The following is a 23,557-nucleotide window of genomic DNA, read 5'->3' as shown; positions in this document are numbered from 1 at the left end:
TACAATGGCGTGCTCGTGTGATTACAAGGAATTCCCAGAGGGGAATTAGGGAGTAAAGAAAGCAAAGAAGAGGTGGAGAATCTGTGGAGCTGAGGACCGAGGATCCCAAACCCTCAATCCAAAGCAGCTGCAATCCCACCGGAAGTGGGTGCTTCTAACCGGAGGCGCCATCCAGCACCTCACCAAAAAGACGAGGAGCCGCCGCAGAAGAAGCTCCCGCTGCCCCCAGGGGAACGCCGCCTCCAAAGGATATTCCCATCCTCCCCAGTGGTAGGAAAGAGAAGGAATACGAGGGGGAAGAGCATATGGAGGCGCGGTCCCGGACTGAGCGTCTGGTGCAGAGCTCAATCGGGAGGCTGAACTTCAAGGAGGGGAGATCTGATCCCGGATGAAACGCCTAGAGCGGAGCTCCGCCGGGAAGACCCTCCTTGTTGATCCCAGATGAAACGGCTAGTTGGCTGAAGTCGCAAGGGGAGCGTCCCCCCTTTCCTTCAACAGGAGTCTCTCAGTCATATGCCAAGGAGGAGGTCCGCGATCCATGGCAACCTGAACAGCTCCGGCTTGGCAAACTCCATCGTACCTGCACCTGTATTTATAGCCGAACTGCGGCCCCCTGGTCGTTCCGATGCGGGTGGCTCCAATAAATGCAGGCGCATTGAAACTGGAGCCGTTCCGGCTCCCGAGGCGTATCTCCCCGCGATTTTCTAAGCGTCATTCTCCTTAAACCGCATTCTTTGTGCAGGACAATCCGGGTGTCATGTACCCCTAGGTCCACATATCTCCGCTCGCGCCCAGGCCGTATCCTCCTCGAAGAACCCGCGTATCGCGGCCGCTCAACTAACACTCCTCGCAAGCAGCAGCTGGTGATCCGATTTCCCAGGTAACGCATTAATTAGCGTTTAATGCCCTTCTCGTGTTCCCCCAGGCAACGCTTAGAGAAAAGGAGAAACATGATCGCGGCTGGCCACGGAGAAACCCCGTCGGGCAGCGAGCGACAAGCGCACGACCAGCGAGCGGAATTTCCCGAGGCTCGGCCCTCGGATGCCTGGCTAACCCGATGATCATCCCGGGAGCAGACTAGCCGGAAGCCCCGACCGGTCGCCTCGGCTTGCGCCAGCCTTGGCCGACCAACGAGCGGAATTTCCTGAGGCTCGGCCCTCGGATGCCAGGCTAACCCGACGATCATCCCGGGAGCAGACTAGCCTGAAGCCCCGACCGGTCGCCTCGGCTTGCGCCAGCCTTGGCCCGACCAACGAGCGGAATTTCCTGAGGCTTGACAACCCTCGGATGCCAGGCTAACCCGACGATCATCCCGGGAGCAGACTAGCCTGAAGCCCCGACCGGTCGCCTCGGCTTGCGCCAGCCTTGGCCGACCAACGAGCGGAATGTCCTGAGGCTTGACAACCCTCGGATGCCAGGCTAACCCGACGATCATCCCGGGAGCAGACTAGCCTGAAGCCCCGACCGGTCGCCTCGGCTTGCGCCAGCCTTGGCCGACCAACGAGCGGAATTTCCTGAGGCTTGACAACCCTCGGATGCCAGGCTAACCCGACGATCATCCCGGGAGCAGACTAGCCTGAAGCCCCGACCGGTCGCCTCGGCTTGCGCCAGCCTTGGCCGACCAACGAGCGGAATTTCCTGAGGCTTGACAACCCTCGGATGCCAGGCTAACCCGACGATCATCCCGGGAGCAGACTAGCCTGAAGCCCCGACCGGTCGCCTCGGCTTGCGCCAGCCTTGGCCGACCAACGAGCGGAATTTCCTGAGGTTTGACGGCCCTCGGATGCCTGGCTAGCCCGATGATCATCCCGGGAGCAGACTAGCCGGAAGCCCCGACCGGTCGCCTCGGCTTGCGCCAGCCTTGGCCGACCAACGAGTGGAAGGTCCCGAGGCTCGGCCCTCGGATGCCAGGCTAACCCGATGACCATCCCGGGAGCAGACTAGCCTGAAGCCCCGACCAGTTGCCTCGGCATGCGCCAGCCTTGGTCGACCAGCGAGCGGAATTTCCCGAGGCTCGGCCCTCGGATGCCTGGCTAACCCGATGATCATCCCGGGAGCAGACTAGCCGGAAGCCCCGACCGGTCGCCTCGGCTTGCGCCAGCCTTGGCCGACCAACGAGCGGAATTTCCTGAGGCTCGGCCCTCGGATGCCAGGCTAACCCGACGATCATCCCGGGAGCAGACTAGCCTGAAGCCCCGACCGGTCGCCTCGGCTTGCGCCAGCCTTGGCCGACCAACGAGCGGAATTTCCTGAGGCTTGACAACCCTCGGATGCCAGGCTAACCCGACGATCATCCCGGGAGCAGACTAGCCTGAAGCCCCGACCGGTCGCCTCGGCTTGCGCCAGCCTTGGCCGACCAACGAGCGGAATGTCCTGAGGCTTGACAACCCTCGGATGCCAGGCTAACCCGACGATCATCCCGGGAGCAGACTAGCCTGAAGCCCCGACCGGTCGCCTCGGCTTGCGCCAGCCTTGGCCGACCAACGAGCGGAATTTTCTGAGGCTTGACAACCCTCGGATGCCAGGCTAACCCGACGATCATCCCGGGAGCAGACTAGCCTGAAGTCCCGACCGGTCGCCTCGGCTTGCGCCAGCCTTGGCCGACCAACGAGCGGAATTTCCTGAGGCTTGACAACCCTCGGATGCCAGGCTAACCCGACGATCATCCCGGGAGCAGACTAGCCTGAAGCCCCGACCGGTCGCCTCGGCTTGCGCCAGCCTTGGCCGACCAACGAGCGGAATTTCCTGAGGTTTGACGGCCCTCGGATGCCTGGCTAGCCCGATGATCATCCCGGGAGCAGACTAGCCGGAAGCCCCGACCGGTCGCCTCGGCTTGCGCCAGCCTTGGCCGACCAACGAGTGGAAGGTCCCGAGGCTCGGCCCTCGGATGCCAGGCTAACCCGATGACCATCCCGGGAGCAGACTAGCCTGAAGCCCCGACCAGTTGCCTCGGCATGCGCCAGCCTTGGTCGACCAACGAGTGGAATTTCCTGAGGCCTAACCCTCGGATGCCTGGCTTGGCGCCGGAAGAATTTCCTGAGGCCTAACCCTCGGATGCCTGGCTTAGCGCCGGAAGAATTTCCCGAGGCCTAACCCTCGGATGCCTGGCTTAGCGCCGGAAGAATTTCCCGAGGCCTAACCCTCGGATGCCTGGCTTAGCGCCGGAAGAATTTCCTGAGGCCCAACCCTCGGATGCCTGGCTTAGCGCCGGAAGAATTTCCTGAGGCCCAACCCTCGGATGCCTGGCTTAGCGCCGGAAGAGTTTCCTGAGGCCTAACCCTCGGATGCCTGGCTTAGCGCCGGAAGAATTTCCTGAGGCCTAACCCTCGGATGCCTGGCTTAGCGCCGGAAGAGTTTTCTGAGGCCTAACCCTCGGATGCCTGGCTTAGCGCCGGAAGAATTTTCCGAGGCCTAACCCTCGGATGCCTGGCTTAGCGCCGGAAGAATTTCCCGAGGCCCAACCCTCGGATGCCTGGCTTAGCGCCGGAAGAGTTTCCTGAGGCCTAACCCTCGGATGCCTGGCCTAGCGCCGGAAGAATTTCGGGAGCCAGGAGTCAGCAAGACGCTACCGAGAGTTAAAAGAAAAAGAAGGACGAAGGCGAGATGAAGAAACATTCAACTTGCATTAATTTTCATTGTTTCAGGGCCGAGGCCCATACAATTTGGCAAAACCCCGGTATACAAAAAAAAGAGAAGACAACGAAAGGTACAAGAGGTCAGCTTGGAGGAACTCCCGGGTCGGAAACGTCGGGCTCGTCCGCAGGAGGTAGGGAAGCAGCAGGAGAACCAGCAGGCAATGGCGCCGGAGAGGAGTCGAGAAGGGAAATCTCGCTCAGGTCAACTTCGGGGTACTTAGCCGACACCCTTGCCAGGCCCTCCTCGAAGCCTAAGATAAAGGCTTCGGCCCCCGCGTCCGACGCGTCACGGACAAACTCGTCGGACTGACGATAGGTCTGTACTGCCTCCGACATATCATGAGCGAACTCGGCGGACTGGCGATAAGCCTCTACCGCCTGACGCCCGATTTCCGCACTCCTCTCGGCCAGCGCCGCCTCTGCCCGCTCCATAATCTGGGCTTTCGCCTCCAAGACCTTCGCCACAATCCGGCCTTCCGCCTCGGTGGAGACCCTCAGCAGCTCAGCCCGAGCCTCCTTGTGCTTCGCTTCGGCAGCAATGCGAGCAGCCTCAGCCTCCGTCAGGCGCGAATGAAGCTCCTGATCGCTCGCACGGGACTTCTCCAAGGCCGACTCCAATTCGCCCAGCTTAGCTTCAAGAGACCGGATTCGGTTGCGGGCGTTGTCGGCTGACCGCTGGGCCTTCTCCCACCTCTCCCGGTAGTCGGCAGCCTTCCGGGACTGCTTCTCGGCCCGCTCATCCGCCTTCTTGACCTCGCCCTCGAGACCCGAGGCAAGCTCCTGAGCCTCCAACAGTTGCCTCTCGAGGGCAGCAAAGCCGAGTGCCCGCTCTTCGGCCTCCCGGAGCCTCGCCTCGAAGTCCCCGGTTGTCCTGCCTGCCACAGCCTGGCCTCCCTTTTCCACTGCTTTCAGCCGGTCCTCGGCCTTCGCCAGAAGCCCCGCCTGTTCCTTGTAGCACTCCTCCAGACGGATCATGTACTGGGCGAGCTAAGAAATAGGAAAAATAAGGGAGTCAGGCGGAGAACAACAGAGCCAATAAATGGTGAAAAGCGGCCAGAAGAACACTCACCGACATGAGACAGACACAGCTGGCAGCCCCAACGTCAGAGACCTCCAACTCCCGGACCCGCCGACGGTCCTTCTCCAGCAGCACTGTTTCGATGAGATTTCGGGCGCCATCGGTAGTGAAGGCAGACCCCGATTTCTCCCCAGAGCCGGACGGTGGTTCTGCAGCCTTACCCCTATCCATCGCCTGGGGAAGAGTCCGGCCGATCGCGCTCGGGGCGGGGGTCACCCCAGGAATTGATAGGGTCCCGCTCGGTCGGGGCCTCGGCGCGTCCCTCCTCGAGTCATCAGGAGCCGACCGAGTCGAAGGCCGTGTCGGGGACCGATCACGTCCGACCCGTCCGTCTCGGGCAGGCTCGGATGATACCTCCGGAGTAGCGGCAATCTTACCACCGGAGGGCTGATACAGCGTCAGCTGCCGGTCCGTGCCCACGACGTCTCCCTGATCGGTGGGCCCGGACTCGTCGGTCGGCGTCGGAGGCACCTCCTTACGGGACTTCTTCGCCGGTGGGGCCCCGCTCGGAAGAGCTCGTTTCCTCCTCTGGGCTGCTTCCAGCAGGGACGCCCTACCAACAGCCTTTGTCTTCACCAACCGCATGACGTCGTCGATCTCTGCAAAAAGGACGGGATAGTCGGAGACGGAGAAACCAAAGGAAAGAACGGGACGAAAGAAGGGAAAAAGTCAAGAAAGAATCGGTGGCGGACTCACGGTCGGTGGGGACCGAGCTCAGACCGACATTCACCAAAGTATCCTCGGAAATAAGGCGGGCCACCGGGGGGAGCTGGCCCTCGGCAACCAACCCCTTCAAGGCGGCCAAGCCATCGGACTCCTCCCTTGACAGTCTCGATAGGCCGATCGGAGACTTCATCGGGGTCTCCCAGGTCGCCCTGATTTCCCAAGAGGGATCTGCATCAACAAAAAAGAAGCGCTCCTTCCATTTGTGAATGGAGGTAGGAGCCTCCTTGACAAGGCCGCATCCTCGCCGCGCTGCGAAGCACCACCACCCTTTGTCCTGGGGGTGGCCGCTCAGGCTGTAGAACTCCCAAAAAACATTCAGGGTGGCGGGGATCTCGTGCATACGGCAGAGAACCTGGAAGACCGTCAGGGCCCGCCACGAGTTCGGCACCAGTTGCGTCGGTGCCACTCTTAAACCCCGTAGCACCTGCATGACCAAGTCCGAAGGGGGAAAGCGGAACCCGGCCTGGAGAATGCCCTCATTGATGGCGATCTTCCCTGGAGGAGGATGGGACATCCTCTCCTCAGGCCCCGGGAGCGTGGCGTTGCAGGCCTCGGGAAGGTGGTACCGAGCCACGAGTCTGTCTAAGTCTGTGGCGACCAGCTCCGACTTAATTTGGTCTGCCCTCACTTCGCCCATTCCTAATGGCCAATAAACCTACGGTCAGGACGGGGACAGGAAGGGGGGAAAGATCGGAGCGACTGGAGTACACTAGTATAAGAGGGGAAAGTATGGAGAGCCCTAAGCAGAAGAATGGGGAAAACTCACCGGAAAAGAGGTAAGAGCGGCTCCGAGAGCGCCAAAGGAGAAACGAGCGAACAGTCCGACGGCAGCAACAGCAGCGCAAAGGGAAAACTTGAAAATATCTGTAAAGAAGAAGACGGACGGGGAAAGGCCCCCGATTAAATAGGCGGAAAGGCAAGTGACGCCTCAATGACGCCAGAGGACGCCTGGCTGCCGAAGGGTCGCTCGCGCCCCAAAGGCGAATCGACACCATTAAAGAAGGATGTCCGCCGAAATCCTCAGACTGCCGGGTCAGCAATAACCGCCATACGCCATAAAAAGGGCGGGGAGCTCGAAGCGCGCGCGCCTCTCCGAGGAACGGCGGCAATCCCGAAACATCACTCCCTTCACCTGTTCCCCTTCTGGTTCCAGGCTCGGAAGTGGGGGGCTACTGTTACGGGGGAAATAAGCCGCCATGCCCCACGTGACCGGCACGCGCGCCCAGGAAGACTACGGCTGCCCTTTGATCCAGCAATCCGACCCCGAGTCGGATATCCTCGGCTCCGCAGCCCGACCCCGAGTCGGCTGCCCTTTGATCCAGCAATCCGACCCCGAGTCGGATATCCTCGGCTCCGCAGCCCGACCCCGAGTCGGCTGCCCTTTGATCCAGCAATCCGACCCCGAGTCGGATATCCTCGGCTCCGCAGCCCGACCCCGAGTCGGCTGCCACTTGATCCAGCGCTCCGACCCCGAGTCGGAGATCTCTTGATAACGACAGGCTATTCCCCAGAGGCACGCCGCGGCCTCCTGCTCCACTACTCCCTGCAACGGCTGTATCTGATGCTGCTCCACGATCTCCTGCATCAGCCGTACAAAGCGGAGCCCCACTATGCCCTGACGTGGCCGTACCCGGTGCTGCTCCACGACGCCCTGTAACGGCCATGTCAGTGGCCACACCATCGTGCCCCACGATAACGAACCCCCCTGAGAGACCCCCCAGCCAGGTATATATGCGGCTGGGGGGAGAAAGGGGGGAGGTGAGCAATATCTCCCAGAGCACTCTCTTACTTGCGATTATCACCCCTCCTCCTCCTCCAATCTCCTCTGACTTGACCGTCGGAGGGCCATCACCACCCTGGTGGTGGTGCAAGGCTTGTTTGCAGGTTTCTTGGCGGAAGGTGGAGCGCAACCAACACCAACCAAGACAACTCAGACGGAACCCCGTTCACACCGCAGTGCCAATCGTTCTCGGTTTGGACCACCAGCAACAACTTGCATTATCATGATTATAAACTTTTATGGATAGAACATGCATTGCTTTATGACCTGATTTGTGTATATCATCTATAAAATGTTTTATTTTACATCAACTGTTGGCTTTTTAATCACTGCATTGGCATAATTGTACTTGATCCAATAAGATAGTACCTGGTTACTTACTGAGCTGTGTAGCTCATACCTTTTTATCTATTTTTTTCCTACAGATGATTAAGACCACTAGGAGCAGGGAGCTTGATGTTATTCAGGGTTGGGGTAATTGAAAATGTTATGTAATAATCAGATTTTAAAAGCTCTATACTGTTCCAACTTCATGAACAATGTTATGATATTAGTAAATGAAACTATTTATTTTTATTATGAAATTTTATGTGGCTTCGTGTTATTGTGTGCATAAGATAGCAATAGCACGGCCGTGTCATGATCCGGATTTGGGGCGTGACAGGTTGAGCATGTGCTGCTTGCTTTGATTGGAATTCATTTGCTTTACCCTTCATTTTTGATGTATTAGTATAATCCTTTTATGTTTTTCCATGTTTGTGCAACAACTTTCCAGAAGCATTCAATAGTATTGATTTTTTTTTATACTATGCAGTCTCTTCGAATGCTGGAACTTGAGAATGCAAAGATCTTGAGTGCTAAAGGGGAGCTTAGCGATGAGAATGCAGCTTCATACGAGAAGCTTAGGAAATCTTATGATCACTTATTTCGTTGTGTCTCCTCGTAAGATCGTTAGCCAAACTTTCTATCTTGATATTTTGCTTTGAACTTAAATGTCTCATAGTTCCTAGTCTAATGTCTTTTCTTGTTTTCATGAGTAGATTAATCTCTTTATTATATTGTAATGCAAACTCAGAAATCCTGCCTTTATCTTAATATGTCACTTTGAGTTACCATTATCTTTGTATATGCTATTATCTCTAGTATACATACTTCTTTTGGTTCAGTTCTCAATCTTTTAAGGAAAGAGTTCGGAGATGTACCAATTAAACGCGGAAACTTTCTTTCAAATTACATAATTTACAAAAGTCTTTAGTTAGAAGAGGTACCGACAACCAGTTGTGCTTCCACATGTGCATTGCATGTGCCAATGACAATTGCTATATGTTGCAAGCTCTCAGCTTGATTTTATGTTCCAGCGTCACTCTTGTATGACTACACATGCTCGTCTTTAGTGAATACAAACCTTTTGCTTCATTTCTGTCTGGAAGAGACAGGAGAAGCATACTATGTAATAGGGGGACTATCCTTTTCAAGTTACATGTCTCAGTGGAGAAAAGTTTTCAATCAGAATGGACTCGTTACTTCATCTGTCAGTCATGTCTATATGAGCTCGAAGTCTTCATAAATGCACATCCTTAGGTTTGATTTTGTACTCCTCTCTGAGGGAGAGAAATAAGAGGTGTGTCAGCCTAAGTTAGCAGTTCATTTATCCAGTTTCATAAATAATAGAAAGTAATCTGTTAGCTAATGGGAAACCGTAGCTGTCAATTTTTCCTTTCATGTGCCTAACACATGCCAAACATTAGTTTATTGATGTTGCATGCTTTTTGCACCCCTCCCCCTTTTCTCTCTTCCTTCTATAAATTTTCTTTCTTTCTTTCTTTCGTTTTTTCTTCCTGCCTTTTATTTATTTCTCATTAGCTTCATTATTGTGCTTCCATCTACAATCTCATTCTTTTTTTCCCCTATTTTTCGGTATACAGTTTAGCTGAGGCCCTTGATATGCAACCTCCAGTAATGCCAGATGATGGGCACACGACTAGGTTAACCACAGGTGTGGATGTACCATCTTCCGCTTCTGGAAAGGAGTCTTCTGTGCTTGAACCTGTGTGGGATGATGAAGACACAAGGGCATTTTATGAATCCTTACCTGATCTGAGGTTGGTTAAAACTTTTACTAGTGTTGTTTATGCTATCGTTCAGAACTATTATATAGAATTTATACTCTCTGAATTTTCAGTTAAAGATACTGTTCTTATTTATCTATGTGAGAGATTTCTGTTATTTCTGTTTGTTTGTAGTTCATGTGATACAAATTGCTTATTTTGTAACCAGAGCTTTTGTTCCTGCTGTATTATTGGGAGAAGCAGAACCAAAGTCGAATGAGCAACATCCAAAGACACCAGAACGACAAAATGTAAGGATGAAATGGTTATCTTCTGGCATCTCTCCAATGAGTTTTAAAAGTTTATGAAAAGAATATATTGCCTTAAAATTTGCATTAATTTTTCTGAGAATGGTGTACTGTAATCAAATTTGTTAGGGAACTAATAATCTTAGAAGCTGAGTGCTCCTTATCATGTTACTGAAGTAGCAAGTATAGAGCCATCAGGAGCATGATAGTTTTACTATCAGAGATCTCATTTAGTATTTTTTGTGTTTGAAAATGCCTTAAAAATTTTATCCCAAAAAACCTTAAAATTCTGCTCAGGGTTATGGGTATTGTTACACTTAAAGGGTGATTTGCCCTAGCATCATTTTTCCATGGTTAGTTTGTCTGTTAAAATCCGAAAATGGTAAGATTGAACTGAAACGATGTCTTCCACTAATTGTTTAGTGTGACTGCTGAGCTTGGTTCCATATCTTAGTTGTAAAAAAATGAGAATTGATAGGGGAATGATAGTGACGTAAAAAGGAGTGGGGATGCATCCTTTGGCAAATGTCAGGTTCTTAAACCACCAAGGGAAAACTGTTGGAATATATATTTATTTGCACATGCATATATGTTCTTTTGAGATGTTCAGTTGCAGTTTTTCTAATGCTGTTGCGTGTGTTCGAAGGGATGGTGTGATATGCAAGGTTCCTATTGGTAGATCTTGAGGTATCTTGCATCACAACAGTATATGTTCTAGTTCATATTAAATCTCCCCTGACTACTGGTATCTTAAAGTTTTACATGTTCTCCATGTGGATTTTATAGTTTCAAAATTGAGCATTCAAGTTAGTTTAGCAGATTATTCTGGCTTGTCTCTTGTTCAGTTGTATTATTTTATGGATTAGGTATATCTAGGCTGGGTGTAATTTGTGGAATTGTACACTCCCCATCTTCAAAATGTTTTTTTTTTGTTTTAAAAAAATTAAGGGGATCCCCGTCTTAAAATGTCAATTTAGGATCAATATCGGCTGAACCGATATTGGGCACCATATCAGTTGCCTGGTGGGACAAGTCGGTTTGGGCCCGTTCCGTGCCGTACGGTGCCCGTACCGACACAGTAGAGGAGGCGGGGGAGAGAGAAAAAGAGAGAGAGAAGGGGGAGAGAGGGAGGGAGGCTGGCGGAGGCCGGCGAAGGGCCGTCGAAGGTCGGCGACCCGGGCAAGAGACGGAGGAAACTTTCGCTGCCAGAAAACAGGACGGGTCCCCTGTTTCGTTCGAAACTATGGTCCGACCCTTTTTTTATTTTGCAGTTTTTAAGTGAAAGCAAATCATTTCGACTTCACTTAAAAATTGTAAAATAAAAAATGGGGTCGAAACAGGAGATCCGCCCTATTTTTCGTCTGTGGAGCCGCAAGGGCTGGAGGAGCATCCTTCGCATGGCGAGCCGGCCTCCGCCGGCTGGCTTCCACCTCTCCCTCTCCCTCTCCCTCCCCTGCTCGGTCTCTTTTTCTCTCTTTCTTTCTCCTTCTCCCCCTCCGGCAACGGATTTCGTTTCTGTTGCTGGAACCGTGTCGGTCAGCCGTCGGAACGACTCGAAACAGCCGAAACCGCCCTATTCAGGACTATTCCACTGACCCTGCTTAGGATCCTGAAATATGTAAAGTCTTTAGTTTCCTCAGATTTGATTTTTTTTCTTTATCTTGTTAAGTCTGAATTGATTAATATAATTTGCTAGAATTGCTACAAAAAGCTCCTTTTACATTTCATTTAGCTTTTATTTCAACAACTTCGGTGCCTTTCATTTGATAAGGAAAGAATGATTTCTCTGGCGTTCATAATTTTAATGGAGACCTTCCCCTAGATTTCTGAATTATATGATTTGTCATATGTAGGATTTGAGTTTTATGCTTTGTTGGTCAGAGTTAAATGAGTGGCGAGTTTATTATTTTCTAAGCAAGGTCTGTTGTGCTAATATCGGGCATCGTACTAGTTGCTCGGTGGCACGAGTTGGTACGGGCCCACGCCATGCTGTACCGACACAGCAGAGGAGGCAGGAGAGAGAGTGAACATGTGTGAGAAAAGGGAGAGAGGAGCGCTGGCGGAGGCCGGCGCCCGGACAGGAGGCGGAGGCTGCGGCTAGGTCTCTGTTTCGTTCAAAATGGGGTCCGACCGCTAAAATTTTTGCAATTTTTAAGTGAAGTCGCAAATCATTTGCTGACTTCACTTAAATATCGTGAAATTACAAAAAAAATTAAGTGAAGTTGGCAATAGGTTTGCTGGCTTCAACTGAAATCTGCAAAAATAAAAGGGCCTCCCTCCGGGCGCCTGTTTCGAACGAAACAAGGGACCGGAGGTGGAGCCCCGCCTCCGCATCTCTTCGGCGTTTGCCTCCTCCCCACGGAGGCTCCCCGGCCTCCGCCGGCCAGCCTTGGACGACCTCTCTTCCTTCCTCTCCCTCTCCCTCTCCCTCTCCCTCTCCCTCCCTCCCCCATTCTCTCTCGTTTCCTTTTTTTTCTCCTTCTATCCCTCCGAAGACGGCGTTTCGGTTTGGTTGCTGGAACCGTCCCAGTCCGCCGTCGATACGGCTTGGTACGCTCCGAACTGGGCGGTTCGGGATGGTTCCGCCGACCATATTCTGGAGTTTCATCTCATGATTTTTGGAAGTCGATGAAACCATAAGGAGGCTCGTTGGCCATTTAAGCCTTCTGTCATTTTTAGGTTTCTTTTGAAGAATCAGTGTGATCTGGTCATTAGATGTATACCCTTTTGATCTAGTCATTGCATATACATTGCATATTTTTCGTTTCAACTCGTATGGAAGTTCATATTTTGAGTACAAATCATGTAATCGCATGACATATGTAATATGTATCGAGGGGCCATATGTAAAAGATGGCCGACGGAAATTACAATGTGTTGAACATACTGAATATAGAGATAAACAAGAAATAAGCAGCCAATAAATGTTCATGACATGTGTAAAACCTAGACATCCGAAGCGCTATGAACCACAATATCATATTTTGCCATTTCCATCCATCTTCTTTGGTCTCCTGTTCTACTTTCCAACCCTTAAACCTAAATATCAGAACACTTATTAAGATGCTCGGTGGAATTTTCCAGCCCCGAAGGTACTATGCTTTATTTTTTTTAGTTAATGGCTGGTGCATTTAAAAATATCATTGTATAATTATTTTTAAAAATGCATGATAAAAAATTTCAGGTTTTGGAGGAGATTAGGCTTGGGTTAGAATTGAATGATTATGGAATGCAGCAGCAGCGCCTTGCTTACATGCGATTCTTAGGAGAGCTATACAACTATGAGCATATTGATTCATCTGTAATTTTTGAAACATTATACTTGATTATCATTTTCGGCCATGGAACACCAGAAGTAAGTAATGTGCCTTATTATTATTGATTATTGAAATTCTTATTTGTATTTCTTACCTCAAGTTTTCAATTTTTATATTAATGTTTGTAGAAATTGTTGCTGGCATGGTAGAAAACATTACATGAATGATTAAAGTTAAAGCCATATCTGGTTTTTGGGATTTGGCAAGGGTTGGTTATTTGACTAACAGTTCTATTGCATTATATACTTGGTTAATTTGCATACCAGAAGTTAAAAAAAAATATCAATTATTATATTCATCAAGGTTTTATATCTATTATGTTATGGGTTCTACAAACCTTTTGCTTCATTTCTGTCTTGAAGAGACAGGAGAAGCATACTATGTAATAGGGGGACTATCCTTTTCAAGTTACATGTCTCAGTGGAGAAAAGTTTTCAATCAGAATGGACTCGTTACTTCATCTGTCAGTCATGTCTATATGAGCTCGAAGTCTTCATAAATGCACATCCTTAGGTTTGATTTTGTACTCCTCTCTGAGGGAGAGAAATAAGAGGTGTGTCAGCCTAAGTTAGCAGTTCATTTATCCAGTTTCATAAATAATAGAAAGTAATCTGTTAGCTAATGGGAAACCGTAGCCGTCAATTTTTCCTTTCATGTGCCTAACACATGCCAAACATTAGTTTATTGATGTTGCATGCTTTTTGCACCCCTCCCCCTTTTCTCTCTTCCTTCTATAAATTTTCTTTCTTTCTTTCTTTCGTTTTTTCTTCCTGCCTTTTATTTATTTCTCATTAGCTTCATTATTGTGCTTCCATCTACAATCTCATTCTTTTTTTCCCCTATTTTTCGGTATACAGTTTAGCTGAGGCCCTTGATATGCAACCTCCAGTAATGCCAGATGATGGGCACACGACTAGGTTAACCACAGGTGTGGATGTACCATCTTCCGCTTCTGGAAAGGAGTCTTCTGTGCTTGAACCTGTGTGGGATGATGAAGACACAAGGGCATTTTATGAATCCTTACCTGATCTGAGGTTGGTTAAAACTTTTACTAGTGTTGTTTATGCTATCGTTCAGAACTATTATATAGAATTTATACTCTCTGAATTTTCAGTTAAAGATACTGTTCTTATTTATCTATGTGAGAGATTTCTGTTATTTCTGTTTGTTTGTAGTTCATGTGATACAAATTGGCTTATTTTGTAACCAGAGCTTTTGTTCCTGCTGTATTATTGGGAGAAGCAGAACCGAAGTCGAATGAGCAACATCCAAAGACACCAGAACGACAAAATGTAAGGATGAAATGGTTATCTTCTGGCATCTCTCCAATGAGTTTTAAAAGTTTATGAAAAGAATATATTGCCTTAAAATTTGCATTAATTTTTCTGAGAATGGTGTACTGTAATCAAATTTGTTAGGGAACTAATAATCTTAGAAGCTGAGTGCTCCTTATCATGTTACTGAAGTAGCAAGTATAGAGCCATCAGGAGCATGATAGTTTTACTATCAGAGATCTCATTTAGTATTTTTTGTGTTTGAAAATGCCTTAAAAATTTTATCCCAAAAAACCTTAAAATTCTGCTCAGGGTTATGGGTATTGTTACACTTAAAGGGTGATTTGCCCTAGCATCATTTTTCCATGGTTAGTTTGTCTGTTAAAATCCGAAAATGGTAAGATTGAACTGAAACGATGTCTTCCACTAATTGTTTAGTGTGACTGCTGAGCTTGGTTCCATATCTTAGTTGTAAAAAAAATGAGAATTGATAGGGGAATGATAGTGACGTAAAAAGGAGTGGGGATGCATCCTTTGGCAAATGTCAGGTTCTTAAACCACCAAGGGAAAACTGTTGGAACATATATTTATTTGCACATGCATATATGTTCTTTTGAGATGTTCAGTTGCAGTTTTTCTAATGCTGTTGCGTGTGTTCGAAGGGATGGTGTGATATGCAAGGTTCCTATTGGTAGATCTTGAGGTATCTTGCATCACAACAGTATATGTTCTAGTTCATATTAAATCTCCCCTGACTACTGGTATCTTAAAGTTTTACATGTTCTCCATGTGGATTTTATAGTTTCAAAATTGAGCATTCAAGTTAGTTTAGCAGATTATTCTGGCTTGTCTCTTGTTCAGCTGTATTATTTTATGGATTAGGTATATCTAGGCTGGGTGTAATTTGTGGAATTGTACACTCCCCATCTTCAAAATGTTTTTTTTTGTTTTAAAAAAATTAAGGGGATCCCCGTCTTAAAATGTCAATTTAGGATCAATATCGGCTGAACCGATATTGGGCACCATACCAGTTGCCTGGTGGGACAAGTCGGTTTGGGCCCGTTCCGTGCCGTACGGTGCCCGTACCGACACAGTAGAGGAGGCGGGGGAGAGAGAAAAAGAGAGAGAGAAGGGGGAGAGAGGGAGGGAGGTTGGCGGAGGGCCGGCGGAGGCCGGCGAAGGGCCGTCGAAGGTCGGCGACCCGGGCAAGAGACGGAGGAAACCTTCGCTGCCAGAAAACAGGACGGGTCCCCTGTTTTGTTCGAAACTATGGTCCGACCCTTTTTTTATTTTGCAGTTTTTAAGTGAAAGCAAATCATTTCGACTTCACTTAAAAATTGTAAAATAAAAAAAGGGGTCGAAACAGGAGATCCGCCCTATTTTTCGTCTGTGGAGCCGCAAGGGCTGGAGGAGCATCCTTCGCATGGCTAGCCGGCCTCCGCCGGCTGGCTTCCACCTCTCCCTCTCCCTCTCCCTCCCCTGCTCGGTCTCTTTTTCTCTCTTTCTTTCTCCTTCTCCCTCTCCGGCAACGGATTTCGTTTCTGTTGCTGGAACCGTGTCGGTCAGCCGTCGGAACGACTCGAAACAGCCGAAACCGCCCTATTCAGGACTATTCCACTGACCCTGCTTAGGATCCTGAAATATGTAAAGTCTTTAGTTTCCTCAGATTTGATTTTTTTTCTTTATCTTGTTAAGTCTGAATTGATTAATATAATTTGCTAGAATTGCTACAAAAAGCTCCTTTTACATTTCATTTAGCTTTTATTTCAACAACTTCGGTGCCTTTCATTTGATAAGGAAAGAATGATTTCTCTGGCTTTCATAATTTTAATGGAGACCTTCCCCTAGATTTCTGAATTATATGATTTGTCATATGTAGGATTTGAGTTTTATGCTTTGTTGGTCAGAGTTAAATGAGTGGCGAGTTTATTATTTTCTAAGCAAGGTCTGTTGTGCTAATATCGGGCATCGTACTAGTTGCTCGGTGGCACGAGTTGGTACGGGCCCACGCCATGCTGTACCGGGGCTGTACTGACATAGCAGAGGAGGCAGGAGAGAGAGTGAACATGTGTGAGAAAAGGGAGAGAGGAGCGCTGGCGGAGGCCGGCGCCCGGACAGGAGGCGGAGGCTGCGGCTAGGTCTCTGTTTCGTTCAAAATGGGGTCCGACCGCTAAAATTTTTGCAATTTTTAAGTGAAGCCGCAAATCATTTGCTGACTTCACTTAAATATCGTGAAATTACAAAAAAAATTAAGTGAAGTTGGCAATAGGTTTGCTGGCTTCAACTGAAATCTGCAAAAATAAAAGGGCCTCCCTCCGGGCGCCTGTTTCGAACGAAACAAGGGACCGGAGGTGGAGCCCCGCCTCCGCATCTCTTCGGCGTTTGCCTCCTCCCCACGGAGGCTCCCCGGCCTCCGCCGGCCAGCCTTGGACGACCTCTCTTCCTTCCTCTCCCTCTCCCTCCCTCCCCCATTCTCTCTCGTTTCCTTTTTTTCTCCTTCTATCCCTCCGAAGACGGCGTTTCGGTTTGGTTGCTGGAACCGTCCCAGTCCGCCGTCGATACGGCTTGGTACACTCCGAACTGGGCGGTTCGGGATGGTTTCGCTGACCATATTCTGGAGTTTCATCTCATGATTTTTGGAAGTCGATGAAACCATAAGGAGGCTCGTTGGCCATTTAAGCCTTCTGTCATTTTTGGGTTTCTTTTGAAGAATCAGTGTGATCTGGTCATTAGATGTATACCCTTTTGATCTAGTCATTGCATATACATTGCATATTTTTCGTTTCAACTCGTATGGAAGTTCATATTTTGAGTACAAATCATGTAATCACATGACATATGTAATATGTATCGAGGGGCCATATGTAAAAGATGGCCGACGGAAATTACAATGTGTTGAACATACTGAATATAGAGATAAACAAGAAATAAGCAGCCAATAAATGTTCATGACATGTGTAAAACCTAGACATCCGAAGCGCTATGAACCACAATATCATATTTTGCCATTTCCATCCATCTTCTTTGGTCTCCTGTTCTGCTTTCCAACCCTTAAACCTAAATATCAGAACACTTATTAAGATGCTCGGTGGAATTTTCCAGCCCCGAAGGTACTATGCTTTATTTTTTTCAGTTAATGGCTGGTGCATTTAAAAATATCATTGTATAATTATTTTTAAAAATGCATGATAAAAAATTTCAGGTTTTGGAGGAGATTAGGCTTGGGTTAGAATTGAATGATTATGGAATGCAGCAGCAGCGCCTTGCTTACATGCGATTCTTAGGAGAGCTATACAACTATGAGCATATTGATTCATCTGTAATTTTTGAAACATTATACTTGATTATCATTTTCGGCCATGGAACACCAGAAGTAAGTAATGTGCCTTATTATTATTGATTATTGAAATTCTTATTTGTATTTCTTACCTCAAGTTTTCAATTTTTATATTAATGTTTGTAGAAATTGTTGCTGGCATGGTAGAAAACATTACATGAATGATTAAAGTTAAAGCCATATCTGGTTTTTGGGATTTGGCAAGGGTTGGTTATTTGACTAACAGTTCTATTGCATTATATACTTGGTTAATTTGCATACCAGAAGTTAAAAAAAAATATCAATTATTATATTCATCAAGGTTTTATATCTATTATGTTATGGGTTCTACAAATTGATAACCTTGTTGACCTGCATTTGAGGGATTCATGTATACAGATGACTGATCTATGATGCTTTTGAAATTTGAAGCTTAAAGCTTCTTAGATTTTGGTGATGAATGACTTAAATGGACAAAAAGTTAAACAATTGTGGTCAAGCTTAAAATCTTCTGATTGCAAGTTCTAATTAGATCCTTGTTTCCAATGTTTTTGCATGACTTTATCCTAGTTGTTACATAATCATGAAATGTCTTTTAATTTTATAAAATCCTGGATAATGGATTTATAATAGAAATGCTTTCTTCTCATGCTACTTGTGTCCTAATCACTTTTCTCCCATTAATTACTGGCATTTTATTTTTGCTGTTTCTCTATTATTTTTTCCTTCTTGCCAAACCATGTAATACTATTTGAAACTGTTCTTACTTGGGGCATTTTTAAGTTAACTGTTTATGATCACGAAAACCGGAAGCTTTGCTCCAGTTAGTCACGATGTTAAAAATGCGATGTGAAATGGTCGCTAGGAGAGAACTGGTGTAACCAACTACCAAAGCTTGATGTTTCTACATAGCTTCTGGATTCAATGTAGATAAAGACACTTCCTTCTCATTTCATGCTTTTTCAGTTTCTTGTGAGCAGGCTTGGGCATTCCACAGGCTCAACAATCTAAAAATTTGTTACAATCAAGTTTAGTCAATCAAGACATAATTTAAAAAAATTATGGTCAAGACTTGAGGTTGTTCATAAAGAATTATAAAGTACAGATGAAAAACAGATAAAAGTAATGTCGTGTACCTTTTGTTGCTGATGTTGGTGAGGCATAAGCTTGTAGAGTCCCACATGGGAGTTCCAGTTCATTTAATGGAACTCTAAACCAATGGGATCATCATTATTTCAAATGAAGGAAACTGCTAATTCTCAGTCATCATATGTAAAGTGTGGAAATCTTTAACTTTGAGCACTATGTACTTTAAAATACATAACCTTTATGAAGATAATTAGTCCTATTGCAGTTTAGTAGAGGTCAGGAAACTTTAATTTTCTGCTAGTTATTAGTGATCAGATTGAATGGCCAGATCCACATGGCTGGCAGATTAAGGCGAAAGTAACTAAGACAGAATTTCAATATTATAGACAAGGAGGCTGAGATATACTGAATACCCACCTAATTACTCAAGGTCCGGAGCACTCTTCAGTTTAGCCATGATATATTGACAGAATATGGTTCTTGTGGAAATATATAACATGCGATTCTTTCAATAGTATACTGCTTGTGCATATCCGTATCTTGCATACTTTCCTCATAAAGCAATAAATTTTCTTTGGGGTACATAGGGACTATATTAACATATGTAAAAATCAGACATGAAGCTGCATGGAGATAGTGTGTTGCGATCAAACAACAGCTTTTCTAGTTATGTGAAAAAATAAAGGCAGTACAACAAAGAGAAGGAGAATAAGAAAGAGGGTAAGAGAACTAATGCTCTGAATGCACAAATTGCCAACTGTTGTTCCTTATCTTATTACTGTAACTTCTAGAAATCTCGGGGGTAAAGACAAAAACTGAGTCATTGTTTAGAAGTTAAGATATTGACAAAATCATAATTGGTAGATGCATATATTCGATACAAGAATGGCACAAGCATTGACTGCAATATGCCCGACACATCAAAAACATGATGTTGTTTTAACGCTTTCAGTTATTTGGTGTTGTGATTAGCATTTTAACTTTGCAATCTGAACTTGTCCTTGTTCATGAAATCAAGTGTTTCTTTTCTTTCATTTTTCTACTTCATGTAACATGATGGAAATATTCTTTGGCCAATTTTTCTTATTAGTGCATTTTTTTATTTTTCTTATTGTAAAGCAAGATGCACTGGATCCACCAGAAGACTACTTTCGGATCAGGATGATAATAACACTTCTTCAGACATGCGGTCACTATTTTGATTGAGGTTCTTCAAAGAGGAAACTTGATAGATTTTTGATATATTTTCAGAGATACGTCCTTAGCAAAGGTCCAATACCACTAGATATTGAGTTTGACATTCAGGTTAGTTAAAATTTACTTGTCAAGTAGTTATTTATTTTTCTATCATCCAATAGTGGTATTCCTATTTCCAGTAAGTTGCTTTGAGCCTCCTAGCATGTGAGGTTATTTTAGAATTGTCGATGCACTTGTCATACCTTATAGTTACAATTATTTTGTGTATGCAATGTGATGCAGCAAAGGGTACAACCAACAGGTACTATGACCAGCTAGACCATGCCAAGCGTTGGAGGAGTCAGATGAAAGTTTTCCAGTTTCATACTTGTCAGCTAGCTAAAGTCAAGAAACAAAATATGGAATTTTATAACCCTCTGCCTGTGCCACATATGCCAATCAAAAGGAAGAGGAAGTAAACTGGAGCAAAGAGGTTGCACTTTGAATATTAACATGCAAATAAAAGTAAACTGGATTGAAGAACCCTTTAACTTGGTGATGGAAATTCTTTTGAAAATTGTATTAACATGCCAAAGGCTACCTCTTACAATGTATTATACACATATTTATAGGATATAATCCCCTAACACTAATTCGGGCATTAAACTCAATACGAAATCATACTTGAAATAGGACTCGACAATAAGGAAACATGCTGGAGTTATTCTTCTACAAATATGGAAATCTGGCTAAAATTTGATATTGTTCTTAATGAAAAATCTATAAGAAAATTTGATGAATCCACTGGCTCCTCCAACGCTGGTTATAGTACATGTTGGTTGTATCCTGTGCTGCATCACAATGTGCATAATTCTTATGCTTTGAAAAAGTCACATATCTCTTTTTAGCTTTGACTATGGAAATAAAGTTCTTTTTATAGTATTGCTGAATGAAACATAGAGATTCTGGCTGATTGGATTTTGGTTTGTCAATTGGCACCTCTCTTCTTGTTGCTAGCTCCAAGGAGAGGATCCAGGTTTGATCCTGGCACGTGACCCTCCCACTATAATTCTTGGAAAACAAAAAGAAATAAAAGAAGAAACAAAGAAATTCTGCATTTATTCTGCATTAATAAATTTAGTGGATATTTCTCATTAATTAAAATGCTTGCAGGATATGTTCGCCGATTTACAACCAAACATGACTCGATACTCATCCATTGAGGAAGTTAATGCGGCACTGATTGAACTTGAAGAACATGAGCGCATAGCCTTAATGGAGAAGGCCAGCAGTGAGAAACACTCTGATGGTGAATCTCAGAAAGCTCCATCCCAAACAACTACAACCATCAAAGCCAATGGCAGCAGTGTAGCAAACAGAATGGAGGAAAATGGCAGGGTCCAGGAAGAACCACCAGATAGTGAAAGCTATTCAGATAGTGGCAGCATTGATCAGGAGGGACATGAAGACGGGGAAGATCTGTTGTATGAGGACAAATCAGATGACAGATCTGAAGGGGATGGCGACGATGAAGATGATGGGGGACCCATTGGTTCTGATGAGGAAGACAGTGTCCAGGTCAGGCAGAAGTTGGTGGAAGTTGATCCGAAGAAGGAAGAGGAATTTGACCGGGAAATGAGAGCCCTGATGCAGGAGAGTTTGGAGTCCCGCAAATTAGAGCTACGGGCAAGGCCCACTCTGAACATGATGATACCAATGAATATTTAAGGTTCAAAGTTTAGAAGAATGGTAGTCAGTAGTCGCCAATCCGAAATCAAGACTCCTGGGACTTGTTCGGTGCAGCCTGATAAATGCAAGCTGCTGCACCACCCAGGCATTCTTCTTCAGAGTGAAGTATTTGCGAGTCTGTATATACTGTTTCTATCGTCGTCTTGGATATAGTTGTTTGGCGATTGTTGATCTCAGAAGTTAAGATTAGATAATATTCATGCTCTTACTAGAAATTCTATTTCTTTTATGTAGTACAACTTCTGTTTTAGCATGCTATGAGGATGCCACCATGAAAGTTGGCAATTAGCTTTATGAGATCTAAACTACTTGGAGAATGGACCTCTACTTAGATAATGGATGTAGCTTGTTTATTGTGCCTTGCTAAAGTTTTACCATGGTGCTAAAGCTTGTCTGGTTTCCTGTTTAAAGGCTAGAGCTTGTGATTATTTTCATCTATAGACCAAATAATGCTGAATACAATTTGATATATTACATATATTAGTAATGTAAAATAGAATACAAAGAGAGGAGTGGAGGAAAGTACTCTTCTGCAATTGTTGTTTTATGGTTCTATAAGAGTTTCAGGCAATGTTGTGAGAGGTGAGGAGGGCTATTACCTTGGCAGACTTCCCTTCCTCCTTGAAGCTGTATCATCTGGTAAATTGTTCTCAATAACTCTAGCTGCTCAAGCTGCAGGAACCATTGCACAATTAAGTTATGAAGGAGTGAACAGGGAAGCTATGGTGGAAGCTGGTGCTATACCAATCCTGATTGATCTGTTGAGAGGTGATTCAGCGGAACTGAGGGAATATGCCAGGGAAGTTCTGATTAATTTAGCAGAAGACCTGCTTTACCACGAGAGAGTTTCTGAAGCTTTTGATATCCCTTCATTCCTGGCCGTACAAGAGAGGTTAAGCGGAATCCGGGCTTCTGATGAGCACATGGTTAGGTCTATGAGACTGATAAGTGCTGAACAATTCACATCGGACCCAGAACTAATCTGACTCTTTTGATGGTATTCTATCAAATGTTACTGTGCTGTTATAGGTTCTTTGTCGCTGTTTGTTTTTGACCTTGTAACTTTTTTTGTTTGATTTTATCTCTTTTAATGAAGAAGATTTTGACAATGCTGTTGCGTTGTGATTAATATTCCTACAGTTATGATCAAGATATACATGCCAGCAGCAATAGAAATGCAAACTTTTACATATGGCCTCGTTTTTATTCAACAGCCTACATTTAGGGGAGATTATGATACCAGCTGGGATATGTTTCATGTGAGATTTGCTTCTATCGAGCAGCTTATTTTTCTTTTCAACCAACTTATGTCAATAACTAGCACTTGGTCTTTTTGTGCCTAAGAGCCTAAGAGTGAGCATCCCACAGCTGCCTTCCATGTTGCGGGAAAGAGCATTGCCTTGGGTGGGTGGTGGTTATTATCACAAACTTGTTGCAGGATAGTGTACTTCTGGACAGACTGATCATATGTCATAGGTACTGTCGCTTGATCCACCGATCCTTCTCATGGTTGATTGGGTAGAACTACTTGGTTAGACTCTTGAATTTATTCTATGCTAGATTTGAGATGTCGTTTTCCTTATGTACGAATTCCACCAGGTAAGATCATTGCTAGAAAGCTTGAGATTGGCAAAAGATATCTTTTGGATATTAGAGTATCTATAGACAGTAAAGTATGTCTCAACTGGTCTGGCTAATTGTTCTCGATTTGACCTTTAACTTTAAATGGTTGACGAGAGATATTTTTTGTACCTGTAGGCTGCTTATCCCATCCTCCTTCCTGGATGGTAGATTGTCATCTTGAGATGTAGGAAACAACTTGGCAATAGGAGTTGCTGGTGCTTGTGCTGAAGGTATCACCAATCTGAAGATGATCTTAGTGAGTTAGACAATCTTCTCCTCCAGTTGTATGAGACGTTCCTTTGTCTCATTATCCATCGAGGAAGAACTAGCATCCATACTCGTCTTTGTCCTTTGATGTACTTGAAGCACGGATAGAACTTCTCTTGATTGCTTGTTGTTCATGTATTTGGACCATGAATAGAGGCCCCCATGGATATA

The 23,557-nt window shown here is 45.9% G+C and overlaps 1 pseudogene; it reads left to right on the top strand.

The window, feature by feature from the left end:
• The first annotated feature begins 8,012 nt into the window (after positions 1-8,012).
• On the top strand, positions 8,013-21,734 carry LOC120107442 (annotated as a pseudogene).
• The last annotated feature ends 1,823 nt before the right edge of the window (positions 21,735-23,557 follow it).

The sequence above is a fragment of the Phoenix dactylifera genome, unplaced genomic scaffold (assembly GCF_009389715.1).
Source record: "Phoenix dactylifera cultivar Barhee BC4 unplaced genomic scaffold, palm_55x_up_171113_PBpolish2nd_filt_p 000864F, whole genome shotgun sequence".
Taxonomy (NCBI): Eukaryota; Viridiplantae; Streptophyta; class Magnoliopsida; order Arecales; family Arecaceae; genus Phoenix; species Phoenix dactylifera.
Note: the sequence above shows the minus strand (reverse complement) of the source record. Positions and strands in the feature narration are given on the sequence as shown.